This window comes from Cryptomeria japonica, chromosome 7 (assembly GCF_030272615.1).
Source record: "Cryptomeria japonica chromosome 7, Sugi_1.0, whole genome shotgun sequence".
NCBI lineage: Eukaryota > Viridiplantae > Streptophyta > Pinopsida > Cupressales > Cupressaceae > Cryptomeria > Cryptomeria japonica.
The window spans coordinates 754,142,845-754,159,706 of record NC_081411.1 but is presented as its reverse complement, the minus strand read 5'-3'; positions in this window follow the sequence as shown (position 1 = coordinate 754,159,706).

The window sequence follows — 16,862 nt, the reverse complement described above, 5'->3', positions numbered from 1 at the left end:
TAGTGGAAGATAAGCATGTATGATCTATTGGAGTCATTTCTAGAAGATCCCCTTCTTCAGAATCTTGCTTTTTGATTATAGTGTTTTGTATCATGTTCTGGTACCAATGTTATCATCTATATCGGTCATATCAATTGTATCTATTGCTATCCAGATGATTATATTGCATCATGCTTTATGTTCAGGAATCTGTGGTATATGTATCTTGAAGTTAGGAGTTCTCAAGTGCTTGGTGTTTGTGCTTATGGGTTTGAGTCTATGGGTCTGGTAGACCCTTGTTCTGTTCCAATAATTGTGGCATACGTTTTAGTAAATGAAGTATGTGAAGGAAGCCTGTAGAAGTTTGGTAAAGGTCGACTTGGTTATCATATTTTTTGTTGAGACATGTTTTGGATAGCGTGTTTATCCGAGCAATGTATTATTGGGAAAATCACTAAGTGCTTGGCCGACATAGTATCTTGGTGTATGTTCTTACCGGTATATATAGAAGATGCGAGAATGTGGGAAAGTAGTACTGTGTAGAAATTGAAGAAGAGAAGAGTGTGTGTGAGTAATGAGAGAGAGAGAGTGTGTGGTATTCAACAAAGTATTCTTGTGATGTGTAGCAGAAAAAGAAGTGTGCAAGTGACAGAGTTAGTATGCGAGTAGTATATGTTATGAGAAATATATGAGCGAAGGTGTGTGAAGAAGAGTTACAGTGTAGACAGTGACATTGCAGTAATCCTTTACCGGATCTGCTGCAAGTAGTTGGTTCAGTAGAGTAGTGCAGTAATCCCTTACTGGACTTGCTACAGGCGATTGTGGATAGTGGTACAGTGATCCCTTACCGGATTTGATTTGAGTTTTGTGAGTTGATATATGAGCTTATCTTGGAACTGACTTCATGCATTTGGAGATGCAATTTTCCCTAGTTCATTTATTTCTATTGTAGCATGAGCATTTCGACAGTGAGCCGCTTTGTAATTTGGCAGCGAACCACCCTTTTTGTAATCACCATATAACTAGTTATATTATCTTGAGAGTTAACACTCTCTGTGGTTTTTCCATGTATAAAATTTGATGTTAAATTTGTGGTTGTGTTATTTGTTTATTTTGCATTTTCTATTTCATGTTGATAAGTTTAATTGATGAAATTGATATAGCAATAAAAGTTTTGAAAGAGTGGGAATACTGATTCACCCCCCTCTCAGTATTTCGATCCATTCAACCAATTCAATAATTAATCACCATGATATTTTTGAGTTATGCAATATTGTACTATTCCTAATATACTTGTGCATTAGACATCTAAGGTAATATTTTTGAGCATTTAATTTTCATGTATTTTATATGGATGATAAAACCATTCTTTTGACATAGTGAATAAAACATAGCATATCATTCCACAAAGTCAAGTGCCTTAAATTTCACTCCATTTATTCCTCTTTTTCTAACACCCGTTAGACTATATATCATATGACTATGTGTATCTTTGCTCCTCTTTTATTTTTCCATCCTTTCCTAGGTTTATAACCACATATATCTATCCACCTCCACTAAGTTATAATCTTCCTCCTATTTTATAATTTATTTTCTAGTTCTAGATTTCATTTACTCTTCTCTTACATGCCTTCTAGGTTAATTACTCTAATGGATTTCCATCTAAATCATGGCTTCACTTGCACATTAGATCATTATTTCTCTAGTCTTTTCTCTTCCTCCAATGTGACACCTCCTTTATTGTAATGTACCATTCTATTTTTTAATTTATACTCTCTAAAATTACTCATCATGTGCATTCACCCACACTTAATTCACCTCCAAATTCCATGCACTTTAAAAGATATAGGTCTATTATCCCTTCTTTAGGTTCAGCAACAAAAACCTACATATCCTCTTTCAGAATGATTGCTTCTATAGGATATTCAAATTATTCCTTCGTCTCACTTAAATAAAATAAATATTCAAATCATTCTCATCTTGCTTGTACTACTCTCAATAAATGCTCTCTCTCATAAACAATTATGGAAAGGTATTAGTATTCCAAATATGATGGATAAGCACTCACATTGTCTTTTTGCTGATGATACCTTATCATTTGGGCGAGCTACTATGGATGAGGCAAAAGTTATTGATAAGATTATCATAGATTATTCAACCTTTTCTGTTCAAAAAGTGAACAGTGCTAAATCTAAGATCTTTTTTCTTAATGTTTCTCCCTTGGTACAATCGAGGCTGGTTAAGTTTTGGGGATTTAATGTTGGACACCTCCCTTGCAAGTACTTAGGGATTCCTTTTTTTACTGGTTTTGAAAAGCATAACTTTTGGGAAAGAATCTCCTCTTCCATATCGACAAGGATTCTCTCTTGGAGCCATAAGTGGCTTACTTTCCCTAGTAAGATAGTGCTTATCAAGTCTATTTTGAATGTGGTTCCTATTTATCTAATGTCAGTCTTAAAGGATCCTAAAAAAACAATTGTTAATTTGCAGTCAGTTTTGAGGTCCTTCTTATGGAATGATAATGTTAGTGGTAGGGCTAGAATACCATTACTGGCTTGGGATAAGGTTGTACTTTGAAGAACCTGGGAGGAGCTGGTATCAGAGACTTGGGTAAACAAAATTTAGCATTATGGGGCTAAATTAATGTGGAAGTTATATAAAGAACCTTCTTCTAAGTGGGTTTTGATTCTATTTGCAAAATATTTAGGGAATAGACCCAGGGAGGCTATTTTCATAGCTTCTTCGCTTCCCAATGGATCAACAATTTGGAATTTTATGACTGAATGTAGGTCTGTTATCCTCCTTGATTTATCTTGGCTTGTGCATAATGGTAGGAAAGCTAAATTTTGGGAGGAAGTATGGAATGGTTATTCTGCTTTGACTAGTATTAGAGATTGGTCGACCCTTATGTCTCAGTTAAAGTCTTCTTGGGGAATTTTTGTGGCGGATTATTTTTATTTGGATTTGTTTGGTCTTGTGGCAGTTGCTAGATGGAAATCGATTGATTCATTCCCTATTGGGTAAGATATTAAGTATGCTTATGTTGAGGAGTTAAATAAGTGGCAAATTGTTTTCTTAGAAAGAGATGATGAGTTAATTTGGATCCATTCTAAGTCTGGGGGGTATACGATTAAAGATGGGTATAAGTTTTTATCTGCTAGCTATAGGGGGGAATTGTGGCCCTTTAGAATTTTTTGGCATATTGCCTGTCTTCCAAAGGTAGGTGCTTTTGCTTGGTTGGCTATCCAAGATAGAGTCCTCACCGGTATGAGATTAGATAGACTTGGGATCACTGTTGTTTTTCCTTGTGTGTTGTGTGGATGTTCCTTGGAATCGACTGATCACCTTTTTGCTCATTGTCCCTTTGCTTTAGAGTGTTAGTATTGGCTTTTTGGGAAATTGAATTGGTCTGCAACATTATGTGGGGATATATAGTCCTAGTTTAGGAGTTGGCCTTCTTTGTGCTCATCCTCTATTTAAGCTTGTCTGTGGGACATTGCCCCTTGTATTCTGATCTGGAATATATGGCTAGAGATGAATAATAGAATTTTTAGGAAAAAGGTTTCCTCCCTGGCTAATGTTCTTTACTGTATTGAAAAATCCATTTCAGAAACTGCATTGGCTTTTATATACAAGGGTTTGGATTCTCGATGTTCTTTTTCCTCTTGGGACAGCTGGATTACGAGGCATTCGTCGACCTTGCATTTAATCCCTCCTCAGGGTGCTATTTCTAGGACCGTGGCTTCTAAAATCAAGAGAAAGGAGGCAACTTGGTTGCCACCTCCTAGGTCCAAGTATAAGCTATATTTTGATGGTGCCTCATGAGGTAACTCGGGTAAGTTTTCCATTGGGGTGGTGGTTACTGATGATGATTCCAAAATTATTAGGGCAAAGTGTCAGTGTATCCCGGATGGGACTAATAATGGTATGGAATTTCAAGCACTTTCTGTTGGTCTAGATTTGTTGATTTCATTGAATTTTAAAGATGTTGTGATTGAAGGAGATTCTATGGTGGTCTTTTATGCTATATCCAATCGAGTTTGTTATTCTTGGCATCTACAATATTGGTTGGATAAAATTTTGTTACAACTTAAGTTTTTTAATTCATATTATTTTTCTCATTGTTATAGAGAAGCAAATTTCATTGTAGATTATTTGGCTAATAAGGTTTTAGATGAGAATATTCAAATGCTAGAGGATGTAGCTGTTTGTTGCCTGCCTCCTTTGCCTGAGAGACCTTAGTTGTCATTTTGGGTTTGCTTGTGGGGGTATTCAATTTTAATTGATTATTTTTGGGTCACCCTCTTAGGTTGTGTCTCGACCTAGCACTTTATTTGGGATCATTAATATTTATGTATATTTAGTGGGATTGAGTACGTGGCATATTTTGGCTCTCTACTTGATGTCATTAGATTGCGTTCTTGTTTATGATTGTAAGGAAGGTGCTGGTCAGATCATTGCCTATGAGGTGATGTGTTGATTGGTGACGTCTTGGGTGAGGTGCATGATCTTCTCGCAGTGTTTTATGATATTTCCTTTATATGACTCTTTTCTTGGCATGAGATTTCTTGCTTAAGGCGTCTGTTAATGATTCTTTCTATTATGTGGTGTGGCAGTTTGAGAGCCTTTGTTGGTACAAGTTATGAATTATGGTTCGTGCGGCCTTATGGTTTTGTATCAATTTTTCGATGAGATGGACTATCAAGCTTGTGTGATTTTATGATTGTTAATGGTATGAGGTTGGCAAATAATGATGTATCTTTTTATTCTTTTATATATGCTCGACGACTCCATGCATTTGGAATTTCTTGTTTCTTATGGTTTTTTGTGTTTTCTTGATGGATGTTTATAGTGCCAATTATAGAATTTCGCTGCCTATTATGAATTGTGATTTTCAGGATACTCATGCCTTCGATGATGATACGCTTGGTAGGTTATTTAAGTTACATTCTTCAGAGTTTTCTTTTTCTATTCGTAAGGTGGTGGGCCGAAGGTGGCTGGTGGAAAATGCTAATGTTTTCCTTGCTGAAGTGGCTTCTCGGTTTGTTACTGTTTGTATGGATATGCTCTTGGATGCTTCTTTGGTTCAAGAATTATTGGATGCATACTTACATTCCTCTTCTTATTCTGCTCTTAATTTGGATCGTGCTTTGTCTTCTTATCATTTTAAAATTGGTGATTTTCCTTATGGTGGCTTTTTATCTCAACATCAATTATTATCTAATGGCCAGCATTGTGAATTACTTTATGTAGTTAGAAGAGGTTTGGTTTCTGATAACTATGATGATGCTAAGCTTGCTCTTGAAGTCTTCTTGGATCATGTGTCACCAGTTACCTTGGCTACTACTGTAAATGTTTTTTTAGGTTTACACTTTCTTCTTGAGTCTATGAATGCAGTTATGTCTCTTCCAAGCATGGTGGAACCTTTGCAGGTGATTTCTCTGGTTGATCAGGTTTTTATTGATTCTCATTATGAGGTGATCTCGCCTCCTCTAGATGTGGGTCCAAGCAACTAGTTTCTTCATCCTTGATGGTTGCATGCTTCGCCTTTTTTGAGTTTTTTGGCAAGCTATGGTTGTTTTTCCCCTCCATTTTGCTGAAGGAATGCATGTGCGACTGATGACCAAATTCAATACTATGGAGGCTTTGGTTCTTCCTACTTTTTGCAGTCTATGGGCTAGTTGGTGGTTGTTTTACAAAGTTTTATCTGCACATTGGGTGTTGTTTTGGCTTCCCTATATGTATTCTTCATAAGTTGGATGCTCCACTGTAACTTTATATCTGAGCATCATGTGTTCCTCTTTTGTACTCATCATGTGATATTTTTGGGATCTTGAGGAACTTTCTTGTATGTATCAGGGTTTATATGTAATTTCAAATATAATTGGGTCTATTATCAGGTAGGTCTAGGTTTTTTTCTTTTTTGGGCTACAACTAGAGGTTTTCTTACCGGATTCTTTCCTGCTGGTATGCCCATTTTGAATCCGGTGTAAACTCTTTATTAATTAAATATATTTAGTGGCAATGCCACTTTTATAAAAAAAAAAATATGGTTACTGCCACTTAAATTTATCAAATGTGATCTATAAAATACAATGGATATTCCATGTTTTATTTATGAATAATGAATTGTAACTTAGAGAGAATCATACTAGATTTGACAAGCTTGAATGAGTAAAAAAATGTACAAATAGATAGAAAAACACCACAAGAAGTTTAAGCTTGGTATACCCTAGAGAAACACACTTGGGTAAAAAATATAGCAATTTTTTTTGTTGAGGTTACAAATAAAATTTTATTTTAAAGAAAAATAAGAGTATACACATCAAATAAATTTATAGATATCTATGATCATCAAGAAGCACCAAAGCAAGATAATCCATTGAGGATTGAACTGGAGTACCAATCACTCATACAACTAGTAACATTAAAAATACTAAGGTCATACTAACTTTTCTCTATTTAAAATAAGTCATAACAATCATTCTAGTTGATAATTTTGAAGTTGAAGAATTTATAGTGTGTTTTATCCTTGGTCAAACCTCCCCATTTAGTTACATTCCAATTACACATTTCTTCTGAATCCAACTTGGAAATAAATTTATCCATCTTATTCCACTCCCTAGGAATATGGATAAGTGAAATAGTCATAATTTTTGTTAACAAGAAGAATTTGTCTAACTATTTGAACCAATCTCCATGAAGAATCTTATAAGTCTTTTCAATTCAACAAGGATACCAAGAGCATAGAGTCCATTTGTAGTAACTTTATTATTTAATTGAATCTTAGGGAGAATTTAGTCAATGATTTGAGTGGGTATATAAAAGATATAAAATTGAATTCCTTTATTTGATATACTTTTCTTGGTGAAGGGATAAGGAGCCAATTCATGGTTGAAGGCTCAAAAGACACATTACATGTTTAGGGAAGGCTCAAGGATAAGGGTGGATATAAAGGTGAATGAAAGAAATAAAAAAATAGATCTAATCTAAATGATAATATGAAACCCTTGGAAAGAGTAGAGTAAAGTCTTGGAACTACGGGAGGTGGGGAGATGTAAAGAAAGAATACATAAACAAGAAGAAAAATTATGATGGTTATAATGATGCTTTATTCCTTTTAACTGATATTATTAGTGATACATATTTGTCCAATGATTTAGGTTTCTCATACTGTATGAATCTTCATAAGGAGTGGGATCATCTTATCAAATTTATGACGAAGAAAAGCTTTTTGTTGGTGACAACAATTCACATCAATTTTTTGTTAAGGGACAGGAATGGTTGTGTTTTAGTTATATAAAGTGAAAATTCCAATGATTTTTCTCATATTCTAAGACTTGTAGTTTTTTTTTGTATCTAAGACAAATTATTCTAGAGTGCATGTGACATAAATAACAAATTTGATTGCAGGTTGGTAAGAGGAAATTTGGTGGTTGCAAGAGGCCTACAATGTGGGACTCCATTTAGGCTTGATGAATTCATATTTTTGTAATTCTATTAATGTAATTGAAACTTATAAAAATACATGTTTCTTTAGGACTAATGTTTGGGTCACACAGGCAAACAATTTCTTTGGAGAATTGTTAATAAAAAGATGGTTGACTATTTTTCAATTCATTTTGATGAGTTTGATTTCTACAACCATTGCATGTGGATAATATAATAGTTTATTTTCCTATTGGAAGTACTTGATCTAATTTTTTTATAGAAGCAATTCATACATATGCGTTTGTTATAGTACATTAGCATCTACTTTGGTTTTTGAATTTTTAATCTTCCCACGTACCCATGTTTACCGTATAGTGATAATTGGTTTGTGATGTCTATTTATGATTTATTGTTTATAGGTCAGGATTTGGATAGTTGGTCTTAATGGTGGTCTTGATAATTGCATCTCTTTCTTTTATTCCATTGTGAGTGTATTTGTTTTAGTTATTCTAATGATCATTGATCAATAGTATCATTAGATTGACCAACTCATTTCTTGTGTTTGTCCTTACCTTTGGTAGAAATTCTAAGGTTGTATCCTTATTTATGATTATGCTTCCATGGATTGAAGTTTCCTTTTTTATTAATGACATCTTTGGTGTGAGATCATATAGCTCTCATGGTGGCCACACCATAACCTAATCCTCCACAATTTAAGTCTTTCTACATAGCCTAGATTCCTAAATTTTATGGTACCATGTTTCAAACTCTAAGTTTGGAAAAAATATTGGTGCACTTTTAGTATGATCATTTGATCATTTACTAGGTTAGTCACCTCATAGCTAAAAACATGTGTAATTTTTCTTTTAATATTCACCTATGTAACTAGTCTCAACTACTACTTATTACCCATTGCCATATTTTCCTCCCTTATCAAATCTATTGATTTAGTCCATTATTATTGTCCTGTGTTAATTGATCAATCCACTTACCCTATCTATCTATTTCACTTGATCCACCTAGGTTCAACTACTATGCCCTTGGTCATTACTTGAGTTCAAGTCTTCTTGTTACTACTTGTTGAACACATCACATGACTGAGAGGGGGGGTGAATAAGGATAGATCATTTATTTTCAGATCTATGTAACAATTAATCTTATACTATGATTGAAAAAAATTAAAGAACAAAGCACATTCAATACATGAACACTAGATTTACGTAGAAAACCCTATAAAGGAAAAACCATGGTGAGAATCATACTCACAGTATATAATAAAACCGATTTCAAGGTTTTAGGCTCACTGCTAAGGAGCAATATGCACTTGATGGAATTGCAATGATAAGGTGCACAACCTTAGGGCTAGATGAAAATAGACTTGCTACCGAGACACACTATCTCAAGAAAAGATACAAAAGTCTACCAATAGACTCATTGTCTAGCGGCAAACTGGAGGAATAGTTGAAACTGAAATGTGTAGGATCTCTCGAGATCACGAAGTTGTCCTTGAATCTCGGTGTCAAGCGATGACTATCATGGAAAGAAGATCTAATCACAAATACTATCTCTAGTCACTGTTGCTATGAAGGTATTACTATCAAAGCACTTTTGAATTGACTTTCGCACATCACCAACAACAAATCTACTTGAATATTATTCTCGTCCACTTCACAATGATTCAAACTCATTCCATACCTCAACACATACAACCATACATTTTTACATACAACGTTTTTCATAAAAAACCCTCAATTAGGTCGGCCAAAGACAAAATAAGCAATATTACATAAATTGGGTCATCCCCCTAAAACAATCACTCTAGTCCTCTCTAGGAGATAAAGAGGACCCAAACACATCATAATATATTCATTAAAGTAGATTCCAGTGAACCACACATGCTACCACAATCTCTAAGATCGACACTAAACAAAGTGTGTAGAAAGATAATGAAACACACCAACTGATCGACCCAAAAATATCTTTCGATACAAATTACTAAGTGCCGATCACTACATGCCATGGTGAGATCCATATCAACACTCTAACACATCCTCCAAAGCTTATCTAAACCAAAAGAACACAATCCAAATGTAAGATAGATCAACTGGAACAAAAAATAAACATTTCCTCCAAACCACAACCCTTGAATCCTCATATCCAAAAGCCACAAGGTAATTTTTGGACCAGTCTGATAGATAACCTTACTATTAGAAAATAGCAACAACTAACCTCATCATTTGAGAAATTAGAGGACCAAGTTGACACCTGATATTATATCATTAAAAAAACATATAAACATTGTATCCAAGTTTGTACATCATGATCTTCATAATCCAGAGAAAAACAAAATATTCTTCCACTGGGATTTTAAATACTCTTTCCTGCGCATTGAAACTTCCTGTACTATAACCTTTAAAAACCAACTTATGTATGAAAAGTACCCATACAAGACAACAACAACATCTGGACATCTAATCCTAGATCATATAAATTACTAAATACTTGCAATCAAAGACAAATAAAAACCCAAAATGACATATAAAATTGATATCTCTGACAACACAATGCATCAAAAACCATCATCTCCAATTTTACATACAACCCTATCATAATTGAATATATGTTGCATACACTACACAAAATAATTGTGACAAACCAGACAAGGTACCATTTTTTGCACATAGGACATAAATAATCCTACTTGCATATTAAATATTACTATCAAATAACATACTAGTTCTCTTCTCCATACTGAAACATCGACAACTGTAGATGTCAGGAAATCCACACACATAAACAAAACCACCATCATTAGACAAAGCATCAATATATGAACCCATAAGTAGCAACATCTGCACTAATATTTTTGAAAAATGTAGTTTGCATGATTGATCATCAACTGAGCACTGGACAAATGATCAACGAATGAAGAACTAAGCAAGCACTTCAATTGATCACTAGGGAAATCATAAACCAAACATTAGACGAATCATCAACTGGATCTAAAATTGGACAAACACTAAACAGGTAGACCATATTCAACATTTGTGAAACTGATCATCTACATCAATTGATTATGACAAACACCATACAAGTTTGACATCGATGACAACAACAAAGCATTATTCAAGTTTCCAAAAATCCCCCCCTTTTTCATTGATGACAATACTTGTACCATAAAGTTCTAATGAAATCTCTTCCCCTTTGACATCAAGGACAAAGGGCACATAATTGCAAACACCCACTTTCCTACTAAACCCATCTTACTTCTTAATTGTGAGCCCATTTTCAAACACTCCTTAGCACTTGCTTTAATTTCCAATCCACTAGACAATTTTAGGACCATCTTTAACCTTGAATTTAACAACCGACTCAAGAAGATATGTCCTATCCCATTTTAAAATACAATTATCTTATTTCACATTTAACCATCGTCAAGACAAAAAATTTGGACCATATCTAACATCTGGCCTCAAATCTTGCACCTCACTTTTGGAGAGCCTATTTTGATGGGATCACGGTGCCTTGCTTTTGTGTCCCACCAAAATCTCTCAAAATTTTAAATATTTTAAGTTTCTTTGTTGATATTATAGAATCTGGTCTCAAGTTTTGTTCATATCATTTTAGGTCTTTTAAAAAAAAAAAAACCTTGTGGGTCATATAAAAGCTAGTAGATTTCTTCATTTGGATATATAATCTTTATGATAGTGTTGGCATTGAGTTGTCATTGATGTCAACCAGTATTGTAAATTACCGGTAGAGTGTGTCAACCAATATGAAGAAGATTGAACCGACATAAAGAAGAGAAGTATGTTCTTAGTTGAGAGATGATATCACCGGTTTGAGGTGAGATGTAGGAGTGTGTTGGCATGCTTGAGTAATAAGCAGTAAGGCATAAACCGGTATGAAGGCTGGTTGTTTGCTTGTGATGAAGAGGCAGAATGTTAGATAAGTCACAACAACACTTGGTGAGAAGAAATAAAAATAATGACATGAAGACATACCGGAAGGCAAGATGAATTGTCAAGATGATATGTTGCCGATAAGAGTGATTGTTCAGTGTGTTGGATATACCGATAAGGGTTTGTACCAGTAGAAATGTTCTAGTTTGAACAGACTCTTTGTCGGTGAGTTGAATGTATGCTGATGTGTGCCCCGTGGAGCTAAGGTGGAAAACATGCAGAGGTTGGTGAAATGTTCATCGACATGGTTGTCTGTGTAGTAGGTGGTCATTAAATGATAAAACCACAAATCACGGGTTGATATCCGACTAATGCGGCTCGAGGAAGAATGGTCGATAGAGAATGATCAGACAGTTGAGGGATTGTGTTTGAAGCATGAAATACGATTGCAGATTGACCTCAAGAATGAAACAAGTGGATCATAAATGTATCAATAGATTTCAAGGCCGAAAAACAGGGTTAGGTTTCTTATTTTTGGCAAGCATGCTTTGGATAGATGAAAAATGCGTGATGATTCATCTCTGCGAAGCAGGTGAGTGATCCAAGGCAGATTGAATCATATTGGGTATAAATTTGATTGAAGGAGGGAAACCCTAACCATCCTAAGTTTGAATTAGTTTTTGGCAGGAAGCCTTAAGTTTAAAAGATGTCGACTTGAGGCTAATAAGTGTTGATGCTGGAAAGTAAAAGGGTGTGAGCAAATGCTGTTTAAAAAAAAAGATAGGAAAAATCTGAAGTGTCTGTGTATCGGTGAGAAGGAACAAGAAAACCAGTGTAAAGGTCAAACCGACAAAGTAAGTGAAGAACATAGAGGTGTCAAAACCGACAGAGGCAGAACCTAGAAAAGTGTGAATTGAATCCAACAACCAAAGGGAGAGAAGTTTTAGCAGAGTAAGAATCTACAGAAAGGCATTGTTGCAGGGTGTGTGGAGTTTTTCATAGACCGGTAAGATTGAAACTGGTAGTGCAGAGTATTGAAAGGTTGCAAAACTTCATTTGCAATAGGGAATTTATTTGTGTATTTGAATCTTCATATTATCTTCATTAAGTAGGTGCTTAGTGTAGGGGTTGTAGCTCCTTTAGGTCATAGCCTATAAATTGTTTAGGGGTTGGTGCTCCTTTGAGTTGGTGCTCATAAATCAGGGGTTGGTGCTCCTTGGGTTGGTGCCCTAAAATTGTAATTAGATCATTTTCACTGTGAGGCTGGATTGGAGCAGAAGACCTCCAGCAACTATTCTCACCGAGGTTTTTCCCACATTGGGTTTTCCTCGTATATCTGGTGTTATGTGATGCATTCTTGTGTATGTGTTATATTGATGTTATAGAAAATCCTTTCACACACTTAGTTTGCATTGTTTGGTTTATCGGTCAGCACTCTGTTTGTTTTATATTGTACTGGTATATCTCTTATTAGGAAAGAAGTGTTTAAATCACTGATTCACCCCCCTCTTAGTGATCCTTTGTGTCCAACAATTGGTATCAGAGTATAGGTGCCCTAGTTTGTCAAAGAATTCTCTAGCTTGGGTAGATCCTATCAAGTGTGCACAATGGAAAGAAATGAATCCGCCTCCTCAAAAGCTCCTATGTTTGATGGTGTCAACTATGCCTTTTGGAGTAGAAGAATGGAAACCTATTATCCTCTCTAGGTTTTGATGTGTGGATGCCAATTAAGAATGGGTATACAGTCCCTAATAATTCCCCTATTGATCCAAATGTTGAGAAGGAATATGAGAACAATGATAAAGCTAAAAATGCCATTCTTAGTGGGTTATCTGATAATGAGTTCGTTAGGGTCATGCACTGCTCATCTGCCAAAGAAACTTGGGATAAGTTGCAGAAAATATTTGAAGGTGATGCTAAACTCAAGGAAGACAAGTTATAGACATTGAGAGCACAACTTGAGGGTTTGAAGATGAGAGACGAAGAGAAGATTCTTGATTATCTCCAAAGGATTGATGAAACAACAAACACCATTAGAGGGCTTGGAGAAGAAATAAAAGATGAGGTGGTAGTGAAGAAAGTACTTAGATCTCTCACATCTAAGTATGATACAAAGGTTTCAACAATAGAAGAAGCAAAAGATCTAAAACCATTTACAATGGATGAGCTATATGGTTCCTTAATTGCTTATGAGATGAGGATTCCCTATACTAAGGCTGCGAAGAAAGAAGCTGCATTCAAAACATCAAGGAAAGGAAAAGAAGATTCTGCTCAAGATGGAACCAGTGAAGATTCTAATGATATCATGGCAAACTTTGTCAGAAGACTCAAGAGGGGTTTCAGAAAATACAAAGGCAAGCTACCCTTGAAGTGTTTCAACTGTGGAAAGATTGGACATTTTGTTGCCAAATGTCCCTATGGTGATAAGGATGAAGATGATCAATCAAATGGTGGCAAATCAATCAGTAAAGAAAAGAAGAAGAATGTCTACTGTAATGGTAGAAGAGGCAACCAGAAGTAGAGCAACCTTTACACACATGAAAAGGATACCACAAATGAGGAGATTGCTTCAGATGACTGTTGAAGTGAAGATGAAGTTAGAGCAAACCTTTTTATGGCCCAAGAGGTCTTGGTACCAGAAGAAGGAGAAGAAGAAGAGAAAGAAGGAGAAGTATATCTTGAAGCAGAGTTCATTAGTACCTCAGAAGAGCTGAAGAAAACAAGAAGAGACCTGAAGAAGGTGAAAAAGGTTTTAGCTGGAGAACAAGAGATGTTGGAGAAATCTCTTGAAGAATCCAAGAAAAAAATTGCAAATCTAAAACTTAAATTGGAAGAGGCTAAGAGGATCTATGAAGTTACTGGTACCATCTTGAGTGAAAAGGAGAAGGATCATCAAAACCTGGAAGAAGAAATTGTTAAGCTCTAGAAGGAATTAGAGAAGAGCAAGAATGAACTGATAATGAGAAGCACACATGAAAGCAACACAAAGGCCCTAAATAAAATGTTGAACAATCAAAAGTCTTCAAAGGATGCCGATGGACTTGGATTTGAAAAGGGGAAGAGTTCTAGAAGCAAGGACTCAACCGAAAAGGATATACAATTCATGTCATCCAGTGAGAGTAAGGTCAAGCAGGTATTCACTATTGGCAAATCTGAGAAAAAGAAGTCATATGCTACCACAACTCAACATACAAACCAATATGCTGGAAATAAAGGAACGAGGAAGGTTGATGACCAAGGTTTCACTAGAGTTAATCAAGTGAGGAGAATATTTCCAGTAAGACAAAATCATGTTGCTCCTAGGACACAAAACTTGTATGTATCTGAATTCTATGGTTATTGTCACCATTGTAATAATTTTGGTCATAGAATGGCAGAATGTAGGAAGATGAATGTAAACCCCAATTTTGAGAGTACAAACTCATTTGCTGCATTACAAAGTACAAATGTCACATGTTATAATTGCAATGAGTTTGGTCATAAGAGTTATGAGTGTAGGAGAAATGTGTAGATTCCCTATAAGAATGCTTTGAATACATCCTTCAATGCTAATGTGAAATGTTATGAGTGTCAAAATTTTGGTCACATAGCAAGACATTGTAAGCTAAGAACTGACGAGCAAAAGAAAATAGTACCGGATCAGAAGATAGAGACAAAATCGGAACACATGATGAAAGAAGAGGAGAAGAAAGAAGAGAAACATGCTTGGATAGAGAAGGAGAAGAACAAGACAGAGTCAGGCTTGATTGTGCAGACTGCTCTACATGCTGAAAGGAGGAATCTATGGGTAGTAGATAGTGGCTGCTCAAATCACATGACCAGACACAAGAAGAAGTTTATCAAGCTTGATGATTGGAATGGTGGTTCTGTCCGGTTTGGTGACAACCCCTTTATCGAGATTAAGGGTCGTGGTACATTGAATATTGATGGAAAGCTCAAGGCTCATGATGTGTACTATGTGGAAGGACTAAATCATAATCTGCTGAGTGTAAGTCAGATGTTTGACAAAGGGTACAAGCTCACATTTGACTCTACCGGTTGTCAGATAAGCAAGCAGAGTACGAGTCAGGTTGTGGCAGAAGGAAAGAGGACAAATGGTAATGTATACAATCTGAATGGGATAGGTTGATGAAAGTTGGTTGTGGCACCAGCGATTAGGCCACGTGAACTTTGATAATCTGGTGAAGATAAGCAAAAACCGGTATGTAAGAAATATTCCACAAATAACTAAACCAACAAGTATTTTTTTGTGATGAATGCCCCAGAGGCAAGCAAATCAAAGTAAGTTGCAAAACAAAAGAGTACAATACCTCAAGACCTCTGGAATTAGTACATACAAATTTATGTGGACCAAAAAGGACAAGGGCTCTGACCGGTGAGAGATACTTCATGCTATTCATTGATGACTACTCAAGGATGACTTGGGTGACATTTCTGCATGACAAATCACAAGCATTTGAAAGATTCAAGATTTTCAGAAGAATGGTTGAAAATGATAGTGGATACTGGTTAAAGTGCTTAAGATCAGACCATGGTGGAGAAAATTCTTCCAATGAGTTTATTGACTACTATGAGAGACATGGAATCCAGAGACAATATTCAGCAGCAAGAACACCACAACAAAATGGTGTCGTGGAGAGGAAAAATAGGACAGTGAAGGAGATGGCTAGAACAATGTTGAATGAGGCCAGCATACTAGATACATACTGGAAGGAAGCAGTTCATACTGCCATCTACACATTAAACCGGGTACAATTAAGAGTGAACAATAGAATGACTCCTTATGAGTTGTGGTATGACCGAAAACCATCACTCAAGCATTTTAGGGTGTTTGGAAGTAAGTGTTTCATCAAGAGAGATGTTGATGGATTAGGAAGTTTTGATTCCCAAAGTGATGAAGGAATCTTCTTGCGTTACTCAACCAATAGTAAAGCCTACAAATGCTACAATAAGAGATTAATAAAAATGGTTGATAGTATAAATGTGAGAATAGATGAAGACCTACATAAGAGAAAGTCTGCATGGACTCCCTACATTGATGATTTAGATGTTGAGTATGAAGAACAATCTGACAATGGACCAGTAGAAGAATCACCAAGCAAGAAACCCAACCAATATGTGTAGAAGAACCATCCAGAAGAACAGATCATAGGAGATAAAAATGAAGGTGTGCAGACCAGATGGAGACTAGCCTGGAATGATGAGCAGGTAAATTTCTACCTCATGATAGAACTTGAGCTCAAAACTTTTGATGAAGCTAGCAAAAGTGAGAAGTGGGTAGATGCCATTGACGAAGAGCTGAAACAAAATGAGAAAAATCAAACTTGGGAACTTGTTCCTAGATCGGCAGACAAGAATGTCATAGGCACCAAGTGGGTCTACCGAAACAAGATGAATGAAGAAGGCAAGATAATCCGACATAAAGAAAGGTTAGTTTGCAAAGGGTATGCTCAAGTGGAAGGTATTGACTTTGAAGAAACCTTTGCACCAGTTGCTAGGTCAGAGGAAATAAGAATGTTTTTAGCTTTCTCTGCCTATAAAGGATACAAG